This window comes from Podarcis liolepis (assembly GCF_965112155.1).
Source record: "Podarcis liolepis genome assembly, chromosome: 3".
Classification (NCBI taxonomy): Eukaryota; Metazoa; Chordata; class Lepidosauria; order Squamata; family Lacertidae; genus Podarcis; species Podarcis liolepis.
Window position 1 is genome coordinate 116,543,255 of NC_139557.1, and position 23,925 is coordinate 116,567,179.

The 23,925-nt window shown below is 42.6% G+C and overlaps 2 long non-coding RNA genes across 2 annotated transcripts; both read left to right on the top strand.

Moving 5' to 3' along the window:
* Positions 1–1,741: 1,741 nt before the first annotated feature.
* LOC310702923 lies at positions 1,742–12,915 on the top strand. Its single transcript, XR_014523796.1, has 3 exons — positions 1,742–1,955; positions 5,050–5,580; positions 10,747–12,915. It is a non-coding gene; the product is annotated as an uncharacterized lncRNA (long non-coding RNA).
* A 7,390-nt stretch (positions 12,916–20,305) lies between these two features.
* LOC310703608 lies at positions 20,306–22,194 on the top strand. Its single transcript, XR_014524276.1, has 3 exons — positions 20,306–20,399; positions 20,921–21,046; positions 22,068–22,194. It is a non-coding gene; the product is annotated as an uncharacterized lncRNA (long non-coding RNA).
* Positions 22,195–23,925: the final 1,731 nt, after the last annotated feature.

The window sequence follows — 23,925 nt, forward strand, 5'->3', positions numbered from 1 at the left end:
ATTGTCTAACATGAATGTGGCCTAGAACAGAATGAAAAGGGGCATATTATAAGAGTCTAGCTGTACTTTGGCCAAATGTTTGATTCCACTATGGCAGGGATGGTGAAACTCGGCCCTGCAGAGCTAACAACTCCCTCCAGATTTCCCCATTAAGAAGCCCCACACTCTCATGCTGTCATCCATGAGAACATGTGGGTCAGGATGGGACTTCAACAGATCAACTGGGAGCTTTAAACTACTTTGATTGAGAAAGACATGTCCCAACCACTCACCAGCTGGCTGGTATTCTGTCAAATGTCATTTTGGAGTTAGAGGGACCATAGAGGAAAGTTCAGAAGGGTTAATTCCAGCATGAAATAACATGCTTAAATCAGGCAGAAAAAACAGTGACACAGTCCTTAAGCAAACTAACACACCATGCATATGTGGGGGCCCAGCGCCTTCTGTCAAGAGTTTGGGTGTAACATTTGATGCCTCCCTTTCCATGGAGGCACAGGTTGCAGCCACAGCAAAGGTGGCATTTTTCCATCTCTGCCGTATTAAGCAGTTGGTCCCTTACCTTTCTCACCCTGATCTGGCCAAAGTGATCCATGTGACGGTCACCTCCAGGCTCAATTATTGTAACTCACTCTACATGGGGCTGCCCTTGAAGCTGACCCAGAAATTCCAGCGGGTGCAGAATGCTGCGGTGAGGCTCCTTACGGGGTCCTTGCCACGTTCATCCAGTGCATTGCAGGGGGTTGGACTTGAAGGCCCATGGGGTCCCTTCCAACTCCATGATTCTATGAGGAACATAAGAAGAACATCCTGTTCTCGCAAGATGAACAGCAAGAATTAATTATCCAAAACTGAAAGGGTGCATGGTAGCCGTGAATATCATTAGCAGAATTTTTGGAACACACAGTCCTTTCCTTCCCCCTGAAAGCTTCCTTTCACCATTCCCTTGGGAAGTACAAATAGAGGATCCTTTCTCTCTCTGCAATATCTTTGAGCTAGAAGGAAACTCTGGTGGCTCCAGCATTCAGCCATGAAGACCTCTGTCCCTCTACTTCTCCTGTTGGTGCTGCTGTCAGTCCCAGGTATTCTCTGTATATGATATGCTTAGAAATGTTGGTGATCTCTGATCTGAGGGATTGAATTCTATATACCTAATATTTCTCCAGAATCCACCCCCACCGTGCAGAAAGATTGTAAAGGTCGCTGCAAGGCTCGTTGTTCAAGTGATGAACGCAAGGGTTCTGGAATGATTTGCCATGTGGCTGAGTATGTGTACTGCTGCAAAGAGACAGGTAACATCCCTAATTTTTGTTATGGGCCACAACTATTTTGATTTAGTGGTGGTGTTTATTTGGGAGGTGCTCAGAGGGTGAGGCGATTTCATTAATGTGAAGCAGAGTGAGAAAGCAGCTTTGAAAAAGCAATTCTATAGCAAACATTTACAATTCCAAAAGTGCAATGTCTTAGTCAAAGTTTATGGATTTTAACAGAAGAAGCATTTTTTTTTTACTCATCCCTTTGTTTTGTGCTGATCTCCTTCTCAAAGGCCACTGCTTTATTGTCACTGCTGCTGCCGCTTGCTGTTTCAGCTCCTTATCTCTCTCAAAAGTGATTCCCCTTGAAGAAGCAGGTACTCGGTATGTCTCAGTTTTTATTTCCTGCCTCTTTACAAGGCTTATTTTCCACGACTTGCTAAGTCTCAGAACGCTGAAGCTCCTCTCTCAGTTAGCTTTACTGTCCTTTATAATCTTTTTTTATATACAATATATTTATTAAGGTTTTTTTTGAAATATTACAGTAAAAATGAAGAAAGAAAAAGAAAAATACAAAATAAAAACAGTTAAAAACACACATATTTTCATTACTTATTTTCTTTTAACTAATTTCCCAGACCTCCTCATACCTCCCTTTTTTGTATTCCACTTCAATTTATTAGTTCAGCAAATCCTTACCATTAAGTTTTTACCCATTTATAACCCTTTTTTCATATCTCTTAGAGCATTACAGCTGGAAACCGTTTAATTTCTATCCAACATCATTCTATCATTCATTAATTTTACAATATTTCTGTAGATAGTCTTTAAATTTCTTCCAATCTTCTTCCACTGACTCTTCTCCCTGGTCTCGGATTCTGCCAGTCATTTCTGCCAATTCCATATAGTCCATCACCTTCATCTGCCATTCTTCCAAAGTGGGTAGATCTTGTGTCTTCCAGTACTTTGCAATGAGTATTCTTGCTGCTGTTGTAGCATACATAAAAAAAGTTCTGTCCTTCTTTGGCACCAATTGGCCGACAATGCCCAGAAGAAAGGCCTCTGGTTTCTTCAAGAAGGTATATTTAAATACCTTTTTCAGTTCATTATATATCATTTCCCAGAAAGCCTTAATCCTTGGGCACGTCCACCAAAGGTCATGACTGGTGTCATGTACCACCTGTATATCATTTTCATAATATTCTCTCTTAGGGCATTACATGCCGTAAACTTGATACCTGTGGTCCATAACTGTTCCCAGTCAGCAAACATAATATTATGTCCAACATCTTGTGCCCATTTAATCATAGTAGATTTCACCGTTTCATCCTGGGTATTCCATTTCAACAGCAAGTTATACATTCTTGACAAATTTTTAGTTTTGGGTTCTAACAGTTCTGTTTCTAATTTTGATTTTTCCACCTGGAAGCCAATTTTCTTATCCAAATTATATGCCTCCATTATCTGATAATAATGAAGCCAATCTCTCACTTTGTTTTTTAATTTCTCAAAACTCTGCAATTTCAATTTGTCTCCTTCTTGTTCAAAAACTTCCCAATATTTTGGCCATTTGGCCTCCATATTGAGCCCTTTCAAAGCTTTCGCTTCCATCGGTGACAACCACCTTGGGGTTTTATTTTCCAATAAATCCTTATATCTTATCCAAACATTAAACAATGCTTTCCTGACAATGTGATTTTTGAATGCTTTATGTGCTTTAACCTTATCATACCATAAATATGCATGCCATCCAAATACGTTGTTAAAACCTTCGAAATCCAAAATGTCTGTGTTTTCCAGAAGCAGCCATTCTTTCAACCAGCAGAAAGCTGCTGATTCATAATAAAGTTTAAAGTCTGGCAGGGCAAATCCACCCCTTTCCTTTGCATCAGTTAATATCTTAAATTTTATTCTGGGCTTCTTGCCCTGCCAGACAAATCTAGAAATATCTCTCTGCCACTTCTTGAAACAATCCATCTTGTCCACAATTTGCAATGTTTGAAACAAAAACAACATTCTAGGCAATACATTCATTTTTATCACAGCAATACGACCCAACACTGAAAGCTTCAAATTTGACCAAATTTCTAAGTCTTTTTTCACTTCCATCCAACATTTTTCATAGTTATCTTTAAATAAATTCCCATTTTTGGCTGTCATATTAATCCCCAGGTATTTCACTTTCTTTACCACAGTCAATCCTGTCTCATTCTGAAACCTCTCTCTTTCAATCGGTGTTAAATTTTTCTCTAAAGCCTTAGTTTTTAACTTGTTCAATTTAAATCCTGCCACTTGACCAAATTCTTGAATAAATTCTAGAACCCTTTTAGTGCTAGATTCTGGCTCCTGTAACGTCAATACTAAGTCATCTGCAAATGCTCTCAATTTGTACTGTTTGGCTCTGACCTGTATACCTTTAACCAACCGGTCCCTTCTAATCATATTCAGCAGAACCTCCAGGACCGATATAAAAAGCAGTGGGGAAATTGGGCACCCCTGTCGTGTTCCTTTTTCTATCTTAAATTATTCCGTCACCACATTATTTACAATTAATTTAGCCTTTTGTTCAGAATATATTGCACCTATACCATTTTCAAAACCTTGGCCTACCCCCATCCCTTGTAGGTTCTTCTTCATAAAACTCCAAGAGATATTGTCAAAAGCTTTCTCCGCGTCCACAAATATCAAAACTACTTTAGTGTTTATATTCACTTCTAATTTTTCCAAAATATCAATTATATTCCTCAAATTATCAGACAGGTGTCTTCCCGGAAGAAAGCCCACTTGGTCTTTATGGATCTCTTCCATCAATACTTTTTTCAATCTCTTGGCCAAAATGTCTGCAAAAATTTTATAATCCACATTAAGTAACGATATAGGGCGGTAGTTCTTAAGCTGGGTCTTTTCAGTCTCTGTTTTAGGTATAAGTGTAATATACGCCTCTTTCCACGACTCTGGTGCCCTTTTCCCCTCCAAAATTTCATTGCAGACTTCTTTCAAAGGTTGCAATAACCACTCTTTCAAGGATCTATAATATCTAGAAGTCAGCCCATCCGGTCCTGGAGATTTGCCCAATTGCATATTTTGAATGGCACCTTCTACTTCCTGTTCAGATATTTTATAGTTCAGCATTAATTTACTTTCTTGAAAGATTTTTTGTAATACATTTGTCTTCAAGAATCGGTCTATGTCCGTTTCCTTCTGTGGCCCTTGTGTGTATAATTGTTTAAAGTACCACTGGAAACAGTTTCTAATCTCAATTGTGTTGTGTATATTCTTTCCTTCTACTTCTAAGTTTGTAATAGTATTTAATTTTTGTCTTTTTTTCATTTGCCAGGCCAACAATTTCCCACATTTATTAGCTGATTCAAATGTTTTTTGTCTCATTTGTTTAATTTTCCATTCTATTTCCTGATTCATCATTTTCATGTATTGTACTTGATATAATTTTATTTCTCTCAAAATCTCCTGCGACTTTGGTTTTGCTCTCAATTTCTTCTCACTTTCTTTTATTTTCTCCAAAATTTTATCTTTCTTCTCATTCTGACTTCTCTTTTTTGTTGCATTCTGTTGTATCAGAAACCCTCTCATGACCGCTTTGCTTGCATCCCATATTACTCTTTTTTCTACATTGGTGTTCATATTTATTTCAAAATAGTCTCTCAAAGTTTTTTGGGCCTTTTTATATACTTCTTCATCTCTAAATAAGGTGTCATTCATCCTCCATCTGAAGGATCCGGTTGATATTTGTTTCATCTCCATCCTTACAGCGTTATGGTCGGAGCAGGTTTTTGGGCAGATTTCTACTTTCTTTATCTTTGGTGCCATTCCTCTAGTTATCCATATTTGGTCAATTCTAGTCCATGTCATCTTGGCTTCAGAAAATAAGGTTCCCTCTCTTCCCAAGGGGATCTTTACTCTCCAAATGTCCACTAAGTCCATATTGTCTGTCATTTCAAAAAATGTTTTCGGTAGTCTACCATCCTTGGTAACTACCTGTCTTTGTGCCTTATCCATATTTGTAGATGCTACTCCATTCATGTCCCCCATCAAAATCAAATTGTAATCCAAATAGTCCAGTAAAGTCTCGTGCAACTTTTTAAAAAATTCAGATTCCCCCACATTCGGTGCATAAATTCCTAGAATCAAAAATTTCTCTCCTTGAACTTGAATTTCAATTGCCAAAAATCTGCCTTGTTCATCTTTAAAGATTAATTTCGGTAATAATCTCTCCTTTGCATATATCACAACTCCTCTTTTTAAAACTTTGTCAGATGAGATAAACTCCTGTCCCAATCTTTTATTAATCAGTAGTTTCCTGTGTAGTCTTGTTATTCATGGAACTTTGAAGTGTCAGGCATAGCCCTACTGGCTTTAGCCCAAACGTAGCAGAGTTTTCCTGCACAGCGAAGAAGCTAGTTGAGGTGGTAATGACTAGTCAGCTAGACTCAGAATAACTATTTACAGGATTTATTAAAAGGAAAAATAAAACCAGCAGAGTTTCTGCATACAAAACAAAGCAAATAAATCCTTTCTTTCTCTCTCTCTCTCTCATAACCATACACAGCACTTTTACTCCTAACACACCTAACACCAAACTGTGCTAGCATTCCCAGATAACAGAGTTGAGTGCTGGTCGTTAACCAATCAGAGTAAGTAGTTTCTAGGTCAAGCAGACCTGGGCTTTCTGCCAAGAGTAAATTGACACTGCCTTGAGTTAATTGTGTGAAGCCAGAATCTGCAAGTTCCCACAAAATCAATTAACAGAACTGAACACCCCCTCACAGATTCTGCTGGACAATTAACATCAAAAAACACCTATGTAGGAGATTATTTTTCCAGCAAACCTAAACCCTTGCACATTTGCTTGTTCTTTATCTTTGCCAATGGTTTAGTTAATACATCTGCTACATTTTCTTCACTTGATACATAAGTACATGTGATTATATTGTCTTGTACACAGCAACGTACATTTTGGTATTTTACAGAGATATGTTTGGAACGTGATTTGAAACCCTCTGTTTTACTTAAGGTTATACAAGCTTGATTATCAATGTAAACTTGTACTGGTTCTCCACAATTCACATTTAAATCTGTTAACAAATGCTTGAAATAAATCACCTCGTTGCACAATTCACTCAATGCGGCGTACTCTGATTCCGTTGATGACACACTTACAACGTCTTGCTTGCGTGACCGCCAGCTGATTAAAGCTCCACTGACCATTATGACTAGTCCTGTGACAGATTTTCTATCTGGCAAATTTCCCCAGTCACTATCACAGTAGCAACTCAACATTTCGTCCTCGGAAGAATTTAATTGTAACATATAGCCAATTGTTTGTTTGAGGTACCTCAGAACTTGTTTTACCCCTTTCCAGGCATTTAGTGTGGGTTTTGAGACCAATCTACTTAATATGCCTACTGCGTAGCTAATATCAGGTCTGGACCACTGTGCTAGATACAATAAACTTCCAATTACAGAATGATATACATCAGGATGTTCAAATTCAGGACTCTCATCTATATGAAGTGTTTTTATGAAACCTGGATCCATAGGCACTGCTGCCCCTTTGCAATCCTGCATCCTGTATGTAGTCAGTAGTTGCTTAACTTTGTTCTGCTGACTAATTAGGCAGCTGCCATCTTGGGCCCAGCACACTTCCAACCCTAGATATGTCCTAACCGGGCCTAAGTCTTTCACTTTGAACTTACTGGACAATTGCTTGGCAAACCTTTTAGTTTGTTTATCTGTTTTGCAGGCATACAATACATCATCTACATAAATCAGACAAAACTCTTGATCACTGCCTGTACCACGTACATAAACACAATTGTCAGCTGTACTCTGCTTGAAACCAAATGACACTAAGGCTTCATGGAAACACTTGTTCCAAGATCTCGTAGCCTGTTTGAGACCATATAGAGCTTTGTTTAATTTTAACACTCTATTGGAACCTGTCTCATAACCAGGCGGTTCGGCTAGATACAGGTCTTCTGATATTGATGCATGTAAATATGCAGTCTGGATATCAAAATGGTTTAACAGGAGTTTTCTCTTTGCTCCAAGCGTTAAAATCAGCCTTACACTGTCCCCCTTAGCAGTTGGGGAAAAAGTTTCGTCATAATCTTTTCCAGGCCTCTGAGAATATCCTTGAGCCACTAAACGAGCTTTGTATTTGTACTCTCCTGTCACCAGAGGTTTAAGTTTGTACACCCACCTGCAGCCTACAATCTTTGCCCCCTCAGGCGCTGCTACTGGTGTAAAAACCTTGTGCTCATTCAGAGAGGACATCTCTTCCTCCATTGCCTGTTTCCAGAGCTCTGCCTCCTCTTTTGGTAACTTTAACACCTCCTGGAAACTCTTGGGCTCTGCAATTACACTAAAAACATTTGCAGTATCAGGAGAAAAACGCACCGGAGGCACTCCTTTGTTTTGTCTTTTAGATCTTCTGGGAGAAAATTTTTCTTCTGACCCACTGTCCTCCTCAGAACTACGACCTCTCTTTTGTTGCTTAGCAACTGGTCTCTGGCTAACTCCACTTTCTTGAGAGCTCTTATCTGAACTTTCCTCCCCCTCAGACTCTGATTCTCTGTGTCTACCTTCAGAGTCATGAAGCTCCTGGGAAGGTTCAAACCAAACCTCAGTATTGGCATGTAGTCTCTCCCAGCCACTATGTTCACAAAAACTGGCATTCCTGGAGATCACAATGCCATTTGTCCCTTCAGCAAAGCGGAAACCTTTTCCCAGCTCCTGGTAACCCACAAACACTAACTGTTTGGTCTTAGGATCTCCCTTCTTCCTCATTTGTTTTGGAATTAATACCCAGGCTTTTGATCCAAACACATGCAAATGGTCAATTTTAGTTTTTTTCTGAAACAATTTAAAGTACGGGGTTGTACCTATTGTTTGATGAAAGAGCCTATTTTGGAGATAACACGCGGTGAGCATGCTCTCCCCCCAATAAGACATGGGCAAATCAGCATCATCAAGCATGGCAAACATCATATCTTGTAAAGATCTGTTTTTTCGCTCTGCAACGCCATTCTCCTCTGGGGAAAAAACGTTCGTTTTTCTGTGCCCAATGCCACGCTTTTGTAACCAATCTCTAAAGGCATTTGACATAAATTCGCCACCTCTGTCTGTCTGAATCCTTCTGAGTTTAATGGACAGAAATCTTTCCACAGATGCCACCCAGCCTTTAAACTTAGTGAACACGTCACCCTTATTCTTCATGGGAAAAACCCAAGAGTAACGCGTGGCGTCATCCACAATTGTTAGTGAAAAACGCGCTCCACCCCTGCTTACAGCAAATGGACCAATTACGTCCATGTGAACCAGCTGTAGCGGTGACTCACTAACTCTGTCACTTCTGGGGTAAGAGACTCTGTGGGCTTTAACCTTTTTACAGACATTACAATCAAGGTACTTGTTACAACTCTTTAAATTACCCCCATCAGCCAATTCAGACATTTTTAGTACACTTTTCCAGCAAGCATGCCCCATTTTCCTATGCAATAAGTGCACACAGTTGTCATGTATAGCTTTGTTATTCACTGCAGGCTGAGATTTACTGACTACTGCTGCAACTTGAGATCCTGCTTTAAGCCAAAACAAGCCTCCCTCTGACTTAGCAGTGCCTAAAATCTCACCAGCCTTCTTAATAATGCAACTGTCTCCTTCAAAATACACTTTAAACCCAGCTTTTAGCAAACAATCTACAGACATCAGATTGCTCCTTAATGAAGGCACACAAAGTACATTTTGCAGGCACTCACGAAGACAAGGAACAAAAACTGCACCCCCCGAAATCACTTCGGAAGTACTTCCGTCTGCTAGAGCCACCTGGCTGCGCTGTGCTGAGTTCTTGGAAACAAACAATTCATCTGAATTTACGATGTGGCGAGACGCTCCCGAATCGACCACCCAGACCGCTTGTTTCTCATCAGCAATCTTGACCTTGGCGGTCACCAGCTGAGCTGACTGTTTTTGTTTGAAGAATTTCTTTTTACGCTGCTTCTGCTGCTGCTGCTGATCTCGTCTCTGCTCCTGCACCGGCAACTGAGACTTGACCAACTCCGGACATTGTCGTTTTAGATGCACTGAAGACCCACATCGGAAACAACGCCTAACAGCAAACGCTGACTCCTCACCAGTACGCTGCTTTTGCTTCACCTCTGGCACGGCATGAGAACTCCTTCCAAACCGCCCGCCAGTAGAAGTCTCTGCAGCCAACGACCTTTCTTGCCTCTTCTGCCATTCTTCAATCAAACGCCCAGTAACGTAACTGACTGATAAATCACGCTCCTGTATGCCTTCTAGAGACAAAACTAAATTATCCCAGCTTTCCGGGAGAGAACTCAAAATAATAGCCACCTTCTCCTGCTGGTCTAACGCACAGTCTCTTTCCTGTAGCGCAGCAAACTTTAACTGTAAACTGTGTAGGTGTTCCTGCATTGTAACCCCAGGCTGTAACATTGCCTTGTACAATGCCTTGCGAATGAACAGCTTGGAAACCGCTGTCTCACGCACATGGAGTTCTTTAAGTGCTTGCCACACACCTCTAGCTGTCTTGATTCCCCTCACATATGGCAACTGGGAATCTTCCAGCCCCAAGACAATTGTGGCCCTTGCTCTTTGGTCTTTATCGAGGTCTTCATCATCAGGCTTCGTAGGAAACTTACTCACCACTTGCCAGAGACGATCCCTCTGCAGCACTGCCTGCATGCGTTCCGACCACAGCAAGTAATTGGAGTCATTCAGACGCTCAAAAGCCATCTGAACTGGTTGTGAGGCCATCTTGAGAGCGATGTCCCTGGAACCCGGAACCAGCTACTCACGACCACCGAGAGAGAAAACGGGAACCACAGCACCCAGCACTCACACGCTGCAGCTGTTGTCCTTGTGTCCACTGCGTCACCAGCTCACAACAGTCAGGAACCAGCCAGTGTCCATCTGCTGCACCGACAGGAACAACAACTTCTGGGACTACTGGAACCAACACCGTTGATGCTGACACCACCACAACTCAGGCTGGCAGCACAATGCCCATAACCTCATGGAACTTTGAAGTGTCAGGCATAGCCCTACTGGCTTTAGCCCAAACGTAGCAGAGTTTTCCTGCACAGCGAAGAAGCTAGTTGAGGTGGTAATGACTAGTCAGCTAGACTCAGAATAACTATTTACAGGATTTATTAAAAGGAAAAATAAAACCAGCAGAGTTTCTGCATACAAAACAAAGCAAATAAATCCTTTCTTTCTCTCTCTCTCTCATAACCATACACAGCACTTTTACTCCTAACACACCTAACACCAAACTGTGCTAGCATTCCCAGATAACAGAGTTGAGTGCTGGTCGTTAACCAATCAGAGTAAGTAGTTTCTAGGTCAAGCAGACCTGGGCTTTCTGCCAAGAGTAAATTGACACTGCCTTGAGTTAATTGTGTCAAGCCAGAATCTGCAAGTTCCCACAAAATCAATTAACAGAACTGAACAGTTATATGTGTTTCTTGTAAACAAATCAAGTCCAATTGTTCCTTTTTTAGTAGATGAAAAACACTTTTTCTCTTTCGAGGGGAGTTCAGACCATTACAATTCCAGCTTAACAGTTGCAGAGCCATGATGGGGTTACTTCACTTTACCTCCAACTGCACCAAGTGTGTGTTCTTGTTCTGTAGATGGTGTCTCTTTCTCTGGGCCATGCAATCCAAAAGATAAGTTTGCTATGTCTAGTATGCCTTTTGGCTCTTCTCCAGATTCCGCTTCTTTCTGTAGGTCTTCTTCGTGATCTTTCAAGAACCTGTCTTTATCCCTGACTGATCTTATTTTTATCTTTCTTCCTTTGTATTTAAAGGACAGGCCTTGAGGAAATTCCCACCTGAAAAGAATTCTATTTCTTTTCAACAGGGCAACTAGATCTCCGTAGTTAAACCTTAAGTCCAAAAGATGTTTTGGAATGTCCTTAAATATCACCACACTTGAGTTGTAAATTTCCAAAGACTTTTGATAGTGCAAATTCAAAATTTTGTCTCTCTCTTCTTTTGTTCAAAAAGTAATCAAGCAGTCCCTCACCTTGTTCCTGCTTTGTCCTCTTCCAAGTCTAAATGCATTCACTATCTTAAATTCTTCCTTCCCCAAGTCCTGTTGCCAAAAGTCTGTAAATTGCTGTGTAAGAAAATCAGCCAGATTATCTTTCTCCCGTTCTGGTACAGCCCTGATTCTTAAATTACTTTGTCTTTCTTTCAATTCAATCATAGACAATGTCAAATCGTGGTCCTCCAATTTCTTATATACTGGTTGTATCTTCTCTTGAGTAGTAGTTGCAATATCTTTTGCTTCTTCAGCTATCTTTCGGGTCGAGGCAGATTCCTGTAATAATTTTTCAATAGACTCTGTATTGGTGTTCACCTTCTGTCCCAAATTATTAATACTTGTAGTATTCAGATCAATTTTAACTGATGCTTCAGCTACTTGTTTATCTGTCTCAGCTACCTGCTTAGCTAAATTTTCCAAAGATTCATTAATTTTTCCAAGTGCATATGCCAAAACGTCTTCGGACGACATAACTTTTGGTTTAACCTGTGGAGGTGCAGCCCCTGATGTTCCAGATGCTCCAGATGTTGAAGCCCTTCTCTGCTGCGCAGTATCTGTCCGATAGTGTCTGCCAGACCTAGTAGTTTTTTCCTGCGCCAGCTCTAACTTTCCTCTCCCATCTGCCATAACACTCTCATGAGAATTCAAGGTCGTTCCCACAGTTAAAAGTTTGTTTTGGAATGGAATTTTCCTCTAACCCAGTTGTTATTGTAACAATGTCCAACCTCCTCTAGGGGGACACAGTAACAGCCAAAGCTTGCAACTTTTAAGAACAAAGATGATCTTTATAGATTCCCCCAATTCACTTAAAGACAACAGTTTCAGTGCACTTGAACAGTTACTTTCAAACCAGGAGAAGTCCAGAAACACTGTATCTCTTCTGCAGAGTTAGCTGTCAAAATTCCTCTGCTTACCGATAGGCTTTCCACTGTGCGGCTTTCCTTATCTAGAGGCAGTCTGTTCCCAGGTTTTAGGCAGCGGATTTTAGCTTCCTTTCCCCCCTTTTTTGCAGATAAATACAACTCAATCTTTCCCCCCTCCTCTCCTGCAATCTGGAGGGGAGACCACTTTCCAGATGTTAAGATTTAGGTCTTTTTTCCAAACGTCTTTCTATGTTTTTGCCTTACAGTCTCTTTGCTTTGATCTATTTACAAGAAAGGAAGGCAGACTTCCTGGTTATACCTTCCCGCTTCGGTGCCGAATTAGCTGTTTTTTCGCCTTTTAAATCCAATTTAATCCTACTCACGGGTAGTTGCTTTCAAAGTCCAATTGTCCCAGGAAAAAGTCAGTGCTCTCCGATAACGGCTGTGCGGCTTCACTCCGCGGAAGAAGCAGTCGACTCTCAGCACCACGCCGCTCACCCCGTCCCGCTCTGGAGCCCTTAAAAGGGTCCCTTCACAACTTGGGGGGGCGCAAATGGTGCCCGCCGAGTCCCCACATTCACAGGCTTCCCCCGCCTGTGATTTTTAAAGGGCCCCTGCTTTGCCGCAGCGGTAAGACCCGATCCCGTGGAGCTGGTCCCTCTGAGACTCAGAGGGAATCCGCCATTAACGATGGCGCTGACCCGGAAGTCTCGCTGACCCTTTATAATCTTATTCCGTACTCCTTTTATTTTAAACCAGCATTGTTACTTTCTTCCTTTCAGGAGTACTCTTGATTTTACAGTTTTAGCTTGGAGCAGCCTGGTGCTTTCTCATTTGGGTCTAAGGGGCATCCCACGGTCATGTGTGATGTTTCTGTGCTGAGGTTCTTCCACCTTCCACCTTCCTCCACTCTTTGTGCTGGAACGCCAGAAAACCCCTTTATACGCTGCTCGGATCTATTTTCTTCAGTCTGGAACCTCCTCTCAGACCTCTTCAGGGTTCGCGTCACCCTTGCTTCCCCATCCTTTTAGCCCGTACCCGTGACTGGGAGTGCTCTTACTGCAACAGAGCACTTTCCCAGACCCATCACTGAGCGCACCACGCCAGGAAGTCCAGAAGAAGCATTTCATAGAAGAGAGATGATACCGTATTGGCCCGATTAGAAGCCTCACATCTTTCCGGAATTCTAATCTGGAAAAGTTAAAGTGCGGCTTATAATCCTGACCGGGTGCTATGCTGCTTAAACAGCTGCGTAGGAGGACCATCGGGGTTGCATGACCACAGCATGCTGCCCACCCACAACTCCCAAGCCTTCCCCGAGCTGTCGGGGGTAAGGGTGGGACAGTACCACTTTTCCGACAGCATTCCACCCTTCTCCCTTCATTTTGACAGCTCAGGTGAGGCTTGGGGGTTGGAGGGCAGGCTGCACACCGTTGCACTCCCAGGCTTCTTTGGGAGGGTGACACTTTGCCGGCGGCCTCCCCCCTTCCCCATTTGTTCAGACGGCTTGGAGGTGAAGGGCAGGCAACCTGCCATTGTCCCGCAGGCTCCCAAACTCATTCCGAGGCTTGGGAGTGGAGGGCAGGTGGAGCACCTTTGCCCCACACACCCGGGCTGCTTCGAGCGGGGGGGGGAGCCTCCCAAGCCTCCTCCCAGCTGTCACAATGAAGGGGGAATGCGGTTGGCAAAGAGGTGTGGCTTCACCACCACCATGCGATCCCCCGTGCCCTACCACTGTTAATGGAGCGGGGGGCGGGGCACCGCTTGGGAGTGTGTATGGGGAGCTGTATGCCCCTGCTGAATGTAGCTTCTTGCCCAGCCAGACTCTGCCACCGCTGTTAGGGAGCAGGGGGTGCCTGTCAAGCATGGGCGGGGTGGGGGGACCAGCAGTGGGTTGCGGATGCCCGGGTGGACAGTGCAAACCTCCCCCCAGCTGCACCATGTTCGATTTCTGTTTATGCCACTGTGCAGTTTTTGGAGTCACAAGACTCTGTTGCCTCTCATCCAGTCCATTACTGAGGCAAGACAATGGTCCAACACTTCCAATTCTACACTTGCAGATGTAAAATTTTTGTGATTGAGTGAAACCCAGTTCAGCTACTGATTGATTGATTGATTGTGTGTCTGCATTACATTGTTTATTGCTTTCATTTTATGGATCAATGATCTCATTAGACAGTACAATTCATGTTAAATTGCTGTTTTAGGGATTCTTTTTAAAAGTCTGGAACAGATTAATGTTGTATCCATTTAGTGGAAAATGTAATGGATTGCTTTCACTCAATAGGAGATTCTTAGAGATGTTGGTGATGTCTTCTCATCTGAGGGATTAATTTCTCATCTGAGGGATTAAGAGCCAGCTTGGTGTAATGGTTAAGGGTGGTAGACTCGTAATCTGGTGAACCGGGTTCGCGTCTCCGCTCCTCCACATGCAGCTGCTGGGTGACCTTGGGCTAGTCACACTTCTCTGAAGTCTCTCAGCCTCACTCACCTCACAGAGTGTTTGTTGTGGGGGAGGGAGGGAAAGGAGAATGTTAGCCGCTTTGAGACTCCTGAAGGGGAGTGAAAGGCGGGATATCAAATCCAAACTCCTCCTCCTCCTCTTCTTCTTCTTCTTCTTCTTCTTCTTCTTCTTCTTCTTCTTCTCTACACAATTTTTCTCCAGGACACATTGAAAATAAACGTTGTGAAGGTAGCTGCAAACCAAGTTGTTCAGATACAGAATATGTGGCTTCAACAAACTTCTGCCACCATCCTGATATGGTCTACTGCTGTGCAAAGAAAGGTAACATGCTAATTTTTTGTTATGGACCGCAATTATTATGCTTTGGAAAAGAGGTTAAAGATAATAAACAGTAGTTAGTATTCAAAGCAAGAGGAAGAACAAATAAGGAACAGGTGCTGTGTGTGGGAGAAGATAAAGAGATGCTATTGGGTGACAGAGAAAAAGTGCTGCTGCTCAGCATATATGCATATAAGGCATTGTGGTAATCTAATCTTGAAGTGGACAGAGCATAGAGAACAGAAATTAGTCTATCTGAATAGAGATGGGTTGCAACTGGGCTACCAACTGAAGCTGGTAGCCACTCTCCATCACTGAGGCCACCAGAGCCTCAAATGATAGTAAAGGACCCAGAAGTAACCCCCGAGCTGCGTACCCACTCCATCAGAGGGAGGGTAACCCCATCAAAAGCAGGTAATCTCCCACCCACTAAGAGTACCTCCGTCTTACCTGCATTGAGCTTTCGTTTCTTGCCTCTCATCCAGTCCATTACCGAGGAAGCCAATGGTCCATCACTTCCAGTGGCACACTTGCAGATGTAAAGGAGAAGTAGAGCTGTGTGTCACCAGCATATCGATGACAATCTACTCCAGAACTCTGGATAACCCCATTCAATGCTTTCATGTAGATGCTTAAAACCCCCCAAAACATTTATCCAAAAGATACAATACATTCTTGTCCACTGCCACAATATCACGGAATGATCAGTCCAATCCTTGATCCCACAACACTGTCATGTTGGCTTGCCTAATATCCTCAATAGGAACCCAACTACTGATCTGGTGGTGTAGGCATTTTCCATCGATATATCCCCTCAAAAGACACCTCTGTGATTGTGATGGCATTAAAACATCCTGCTCTTCAGTAAAAGAGAAAAGAGAGACCAGATTTCATGCAGGTGTTAAACAGCATGGGGATAACACGGAATGCTAAAGAACCCCACATTGAAGGTTCCATGGGGCTGCAAGCATCACCCTTGGGAAACCACCATGATGTCAACCACCACAAAGCAGTACCAACAACCCCTAACTTGGATAGCCCCTCAAAAAAAGGGGGGGGCTGATGGCTTTGACAACTTAAAAGTTTTGGGAAGGAATATCTAAGTTAATTATATACAATTTTATTTTAATTAATATGCAAAATGATGATGCAACTTTAAGAAAAGGACAACTAAGTTATACTCAGAGTGGAGTATTAAAATTCATGGGCTTCAGTTAGTCAAGCCAATTTTTACCAGTGGGTTTAACCAGACTCGGACTAACTTTGGGTACTAACCCTTGAGACTGAATGCATAGATCAAATGGCAAGATGGGAAGCTAATCATTCTTTATCTTTCAAGATATTTGCTTTACAAAGCATTCCAGTTAGAAATATATGCTCAAGAATTCTGGCTTTTCTAATTTGCTCATGTAATATATGTTTTCCTGAGTGTGGAATATTGCACGAGATTTAGCATATCTTGTTCTCTTCTCTTTGATAGGGAAAGAATAGCAGATCATATAAGAGTGTAACAGGAAATTCCTAAGTCGCACCTGTGTCTTCGTAAAGAATGGAGCCCTATTTCCATTGCTATTCTGAAGCATTTGATATATGAACAATCTTTCAGATGATACTTTTGGTTACCAAGAGTCTTTCCAGGAATTAACTATCTCATTCCTTTCTGCTCCTAATAAAACCAAACCTGTTCTGCAGACCAAGTCCTTTGTCATCTTTTCCTATCCAAACTGGGAGGCAAAGTTATCCTGTTTGTTTCATTGCTATATGGTGGAATTAAAAACTTCTCTGGTTTTCTTTGGCTTCAAAGGAAGGGAACTCAGCTTGAAAGGACAAGGTCTGGTGTTGTAGCACCCTGCTTGTGGTTAACGCTTAGCTGGAATGAAATATTCAACGCAGCAATAGAGAAATTAAAATAATAATTTATTTGTCAGACAAATAAATGATAGGCACAGTGGTATATGGTTACCAAAGCTCTGCCCCTCCAACCCTGATGGCCAGCACTTATATTTCCTCAGCCCAGCCCCCTTGCTCCTCCTTTGGCTGCCTCTGTCCAATCAGCCTGGTTGAAATTCCTATTGGCTGTTTGCTAGAACCAATCATAAAAGATACACCCATTTCCTATTACCTTTTATGGGAGACAAAGAGCTATATTTTCTTCTATCCATAAATGAAGAAGAAGAAGAGTTTGGATTTGATATCCCGCCTTTCACTCCCCTTCAGGAGTCTCAAAGCGCTAACATTCTCCTTTCCCTTCCTCCCCCACAACAAACACTCTGTGAGGTGAGTGGGGCTGAGAGACTTCAAAGAAGTGTGACTGGCCCAAGGTCACCCAGCAGCTGCATGTGGAGGAGCGGAGACACGAACCTGGTTTCCCAGATTACGTGACTACCGCTCTTAACCACTACACCACACTGGCTTATATCTTACATTTGCCTCAACAAGGCACCTTAATTACCAGATCACCTTTGCCCTATTGCCCTATTGCCCTATTGCCCTATTGCCCTATTGCCCTATTGCCCTATTGCCCTATTGCCCTATTCACTCCAAAACAGGTGGCTAATGGTTTTAAATTTTATCTTAAACAGAGATCTTGGGTTCACCTTCTCACACACCATCAATGAAATAAGAATCTAACATTTCTTACTTTCTAAATCCTTTGCATAATTACATTAAGCCAATATATTTCATACATTAACATAGCTTTTTAGAAGAAAAGGCCTTTTCAAAGTAAAAAGGAAACAGCTTCAAAAAAAAGCCCCTTCAGTTTACACCTTTTCCAGCCAGCTGCTGTTCCTATTAGCTCTTGCCCTTTAACCTTATGAAAATATGGCTCGAGTCTAATGGGAGGCACCTGGTATTATTTTCTGTTAAACAATAAATCTTACTATTTACCAACTCTTAATTAGTGTTTTTGCAGCTTGATTGTATTCTGTAATATGTATGGTCAGTATGACCTTTGCTCCCAGCCTGTAATTTCCTTTTACAACTTTGAGAAACGTGTCTCCTGCTACTGCTATAAATCAGGGAGGCCCTTGAGCAAGAAGATAAACAACTGCCAAAGTACTTAGCCAGCTGCTTTTCTGCCTGGCATGAAACATACAAACATTTGCAAATATATCTTTTAAGCTCATTTTAAAATACAGGCCTTGATCAGATACCTCAGTGTGTGTTTGTATTTACTAGTCTCCTGTGACTCTCCTGCTTCCTCCTTCACTTCAAACTGAGCTGGCATATGATGCCAGGTGCAAAAGGCTACATGTTCCCCAGTCTCCAGACACATATGCAGATTTCTCCCTGCCTTGACATCAGAGGGATACTGTGTATTTCCTACACTTGATGACATGCATGTTGGTACGTGTGGGGCAGGCAATGTTGTGTCTGGGTTTGGCATGGCGCTATTCTCAGCTAATTGTCAGAGATTCAAAGTGCAGTGCAGGTACCGTATTTTTCGCTCTATAGGATGCACTTCCCCCCTCCAAAAATAAAGGGGAAATGTGTGTGCGTCCTATGGAGCGAATGCAGGCTTTCGCTGAAGCCTGGAGAGCAAGAAGGGTTGGTGCGCACCGACCCCTCTTGCTCTCCAGGCTTGAGGCAGCTATCCGCAAGCCTTCAGAGCGCTCCGAAGGCTTGCGGACAGCAGCATGCAGCCAGAAGCCCGGCGAGCACTGTGCCAACTCCCACTTCACCAACTCCTGCTGCGCTCGCTGGGCTTCAGGCAGCCATCTGCAAGCCTTCTGAGCACGGCGGGAGTTCCTGCTGCACTCAGAAGGCTTGCGGATAGCTGCCTGTTCTGGGGGCTGGGGTCGGGGGAAGCTCAGGCTTCCCCGCCCCCAGCCCCGCAAGCTCCGGGAGCGGTGGCGAGGCTGCGTGCAATCTTGCCGCCGCTCCTGGACCTGGGGGGGGAGGCGATAAATTTTTGTTTCTTTATTCCCCCCCTTAAAACTTCCAAGAGAAACCAGAAGTCTCATTGGAGGCCTGAGACGTAACCTCCAAGGCCCCATGAGGTCTTGGAAGTGACATCTAAGGCCCTGCACAGTCTCAGAAGCTACTTCTGGTAGAAACTGGAAGTCACGTTGGAGGCCTCATAGGCGTTGCTGCGGCGCCAGCAGTGTAATGTGACGTAATGATGTCACAACATCACTTTCCATCTCACGTGCCATTGGGCAGCCATAATCTGGGCCCCAAGTTGGCACCACTGTGCCATGTTAGAGGTGACCTCCCAGTCAGGGTTGACCCACCCTACTCAACAACCAGCGGTCAGGCTGCTTGATACTGTATACATATCCAAAGACTTGGCCAAAACCTACTGACATGTGAAATCAATAAAAGTTATGGCCTATTTCAACCCAATAGCAATGTCCTGTGTCTCATTTATTTGGCTGGCCTTTCACTGGGCTGTGAGCATCTTGCCCCTGTATATGCAATGCAATCCTATACGTAACTACTATGTATCTCCCTATATCTGGTCCACTTGCACAAAGCAAGGGCAACTCATATATCAAAACAATGCAGACATTTTAAATAATCCCACAAGAAAGAAAAGTTACAAAATGGGGAGGCTAGTCTAGTAAGGAAAAACGGGCACTACTGAATCCTCGAACTTCCATTTACACACATAGTTTTGACAATTTATTCCAGGTGAAACCTAAGGAAAACCTTTATATAATTTTCTTTTGTTTTTAAGTATAAACTACGAAGATGAAGATTGAGGATCATTTGAATATTGGGGGCTGCCCCATCACTTGGAGAGCCACTGGATCCTGCTTCAACCCCAGCTAGAGTCTCCTTCTGCTTCTTCATCAAAGCATCCAGATCTAAAGAAGTGCTTGCAACATTCTCCATGATTACATGAGATTCTCCCTTGCAATAAAAGTGAATAAAAAAGGGAGCAATTTCCATTCATTTGTCCTGATCTGATTATTTACTAGCATGAGGTTATTCCTGCTTAAATGTAGAACGTGACATTTGTTCTTACTGAAATTCATTTTGGGTTTTTTTTGGCCCTGTTCCCCAATCTGCTAAGGTCGCCTGGAATCCTGATTCTACCTTCTGAGGTATTAGCCACCCCTCCCAGTTTGGTGTCATCTGCAGATTTGTATACATTGTTTTGTTCACGTTGACCTTCATGACATTTTTTCAAAAGAAAGAGCAGGAAGTAATTATCCAAAATTAATAGCCATGAATATCCTTAGAAGAAGGTTAGGAAGAACATACAGTCCTTCTTTCACCCTGAAAGTTTCTCTTCCTCCTGCCTCTGTGCATGACATCATTCCCTTAGTAAGTACAAATAGAAGATGCTTTCCGTTCTCTCTCTGCAATATCTTTGAGCCGGAAGATGACTCTGGTGGCACCAGCATTCAGCCATGAAGACCTTTGCCCCACTGGTTATCTTTTTTATGCTGCTTAGCTTCCCAGGTAAAATATAAAGAACACTTGAACCACCGGACTGTGGTAAAAGAAGACTTGTCTAACTACCTTTGCTGCTGTGCCATGCTTGAAGTATTAGCTCATTTGATACTATGCCATTTGCACAAGATGAAAGTATACCTGAAGGAGCATCTCCACCCCCATCGTTCAGCCCAGACACAGAGGTCCAGCTTCGAGAGCCTTCTGGTGGTTCCCTTCCTGCGAGAAATGAGGTTACAGGGAACTGGGCAGAGGGCCTTCTTGGTAGTGGTGCCCGCCCTGTGGAACGCCCTGCCATCAGATGCCAAGGAAATAAACAACCATCTGTCTTTTAGAAGACATCTAAATGAAGCCCTGTTTAGGGAGGTTTTTAATGTTTGGTCTTTTACCATGTTTTTAATGTTCTGTTGGGAGCTGCCCAGAGTGGCTGGAGAAACCCAGCCAGATGGGTGGGGTATAAATAGTGAATTATTATTATTATTATTATTATTATTATTATTATTATTATTATTATTATTATATTTCTCCAGGACCCACCCCCACACTGAATGAAATTTGTAGAGGTCTCTGCAAACCAAGTTGTTCAGGTAGAGAATATTTGGCTTCATCAACCTTCTGCCATCATCCTGATCATGTCTATTGCTGTGAAAAGACAGGTAACATGTGAATTTTTTCCTAAGGTGTGCAACTATTATATGATTTGGAAAAGCAAATAAACAGGTTTGAGGGGTTTTTTTGCTATGTTTGAAGCAAGAGAATGAACAAAGAAGGAGTATGTCTTCTGCGTGGAGATAATGGAGAGGTGCTATTAGGTGACGGGGGTGTGTGGAGCTGATCAGCACCTACTTTGTCTCTGTCTTTTTCAAAAGGAAAACAGTCTGCAATGTGATGATATTACAATTAATAATGCAGGGAGGGAGCTGCGGCCCAAGAAAGAAAAATAGGTGGTGGTGGTAACAGCAACAACAACAACAACTTATTTATACCCCACTCATCTGGCTAGGTTTCCCCAGCCACTCTGATGAGATTCTCATTAAAAACATAAAGAATTCTCTCTCTCTCTCATAAAGAATTTATAAAATATAAATGAGATTCTCATTTAAAATATAAAGAACTGTATCAAAAGAGCCCTTTCCGATTCTCAGAACTGAGTGTCTTTGCAAATTAGGGTGGAATCTACATACATAAAAACCCCTCTGGAAATGCTTTTTAAAAAGCATTAAAAATACATTGCATTTTCCATAAGGCTCACCATTGCCATCTAGTGTCCCATTGTTTACCTTCCCGCTGGAGCGGTACCTACTTATCTACTTGTACTTTGACGTGCTTTTGAACTGCTAGGTTGGCAGGAGCAGGCACTGAGCAATGGGGGCTCACCCTGTCGCAGGGATTTGAACCGCCAACCTTCTGATTGGCAAGCCCAGGAGGCTCAGTGGTTTAGACCACAGCGCCACCCACGTCCCACTGACCCATTGTATATTGCATTTAAAACACACTTAAAACATTTTATTTGCATCTGTATAGCTGAGTTCTATGTCATTTGTGCAGGATTAGTTCCATTTCTTTTCTTAGTGAGAAGTGTAATGGGCTCCTTTCACAGAATAGGAGATGCTTAGAGGAGTTGGTGATCTCTTTTCATCTGAGGGATGAATGTCTACCTTCACAATATTTTTCCAGGACCCACTCTCACCCGAAATAAAAAATGTATAGGTCGCTGCAAAGCAAGATGTTCAGGTGGAGAGTATGTCGCTTCAACAAGCTCCTGCCACCGTGCTGATCATGTCTACTGCTGCTCAAAGACAGGTAATATGCTAATTTTTTGTTATGGACCACAACTATTATGATTTGGAGAAGAAGGTAAAGATAATAACAGGGTTGTTTGGCTATGCTTGAAAGAAGAGGAACAAGAAAGGAGGAGGTCCTCTTCATAGAGAAGATGGAGAAATGCTATTGGGTGACAGAGAAAATAGTGAACTGCTCAACACCAACTTTGCCTCTGTCTTCTTCCCAAAGGAAAACAGTGTATAATTTGATGATACTAGAATAAAAGATGCAGCTCAAGAGAGGCAAAGAGATAGAAAGGGAATACCTAGCTACTCTGAATGAATTCGAACCTTCAGGGTCTAATGAACTGCACCCAAAGGAACTATATGGATTTGCAAATATAATCTCAGAGGCTGTTTTATAATATTTGGGAATCCTTGAAAATCCCTGCAGGTGGGCAAACATTGTCACCATCTTCAAAGAGGGGAAAAAGAAGTCAGCTTGACTTCGATACTAGGAAAGGTCCTAGAAAGATATTTATAGTGTGGGTCTGTGAACACTTATTAAAGTGTTCTGTGGCTACTAAGAGCCAGCATGGGTTTCTCAAAGACAAGTCATAGCAGATGAAACTCAATAGAGTAGCAAGCTTGGTGGATAAAGGGCATGCTGTGACTGTAGTGTATCTTGATTGCTGTAAGGCTTTTGACAAACTCCTTCATGGTTCTTGTCTTCCTGGGGGGGGGGGAGTGGCAAGTGGGTTACCACAGGGCTCTGTCCTGGGCCTGCTGTTGTTCAACATCTTTATAAATGACTTAGATGAAGGGAACAGAGAGGTTCCTTATCAAATCTGCTGATGGCACCAAATCAGGAGGGGTAGCTAATATTTCAGAAATAGAATTGGGATTTTAGATGACCTTTATAGATTGGAGACCTGGGCCAAAACTAACAAAATGAATTTCAATAGGGATAAATGTCAAGTTTAATGTCAAATGTCAAGGGATAAATGTCACTTAGGCAGGAACTGCCAGATGCATAAATATAGAATGGAGGACAAAGGATCTTAGGGGGTCTTTTTTTTTTTAAGTAGACCACAAATTTAACTTGAGTCAACACTGTGATACAGCAGCAAAAAGAGTTAATGCAATTCTAGATGTTCAGTCCTCACAGCAAGAGAAATAACAGTATCACTCTTACCTCCCTTGGTCAGACCCCACCTTTAGTACTATGTGTTTGGATTTGATATCCCGCTTTATCACTACCCGAAGGAGTCTCAAAGTGGCTAACATTCTTCTTTCCCTTCCTCCCCCACAACAAACACTCTGTGAGGTGAGTGGGGCTGAGAGACTTCAGAGAAGTGTGACTAGCCCAAGGTCACCCAGCAACTGCATGTGGAGGAGCAGAGGCGCGAACCCGGTTCCCCAGATTACGAGTCTACCGCTCTTAACCATTACACCACACTGCAGCTCTGGGTACCACAGTTCAGGAATGATATTGACAAAGTGCAACATCAGCTGAGGAGAGTGACCAAGATGCTCAAGAGTATGGAAAACACACCTTGGGAGGAACAGTTAAGGGAGTTGGGTATGTTTAGCCCAGAGACGAGAAGACTGAGAGGTGATCTTATAGTCATCTTCAATATCTGAAACGCTTCCATGTGAAAGATGGAACAAGCCTTTCTGCTGCTCCACAGGGCAGGACACGAACCAATGGATTCCTATTACCAGAAAGGAGATTCTGACTAAATGCAAGGAAGAACTTTCTGGTGCTAAGA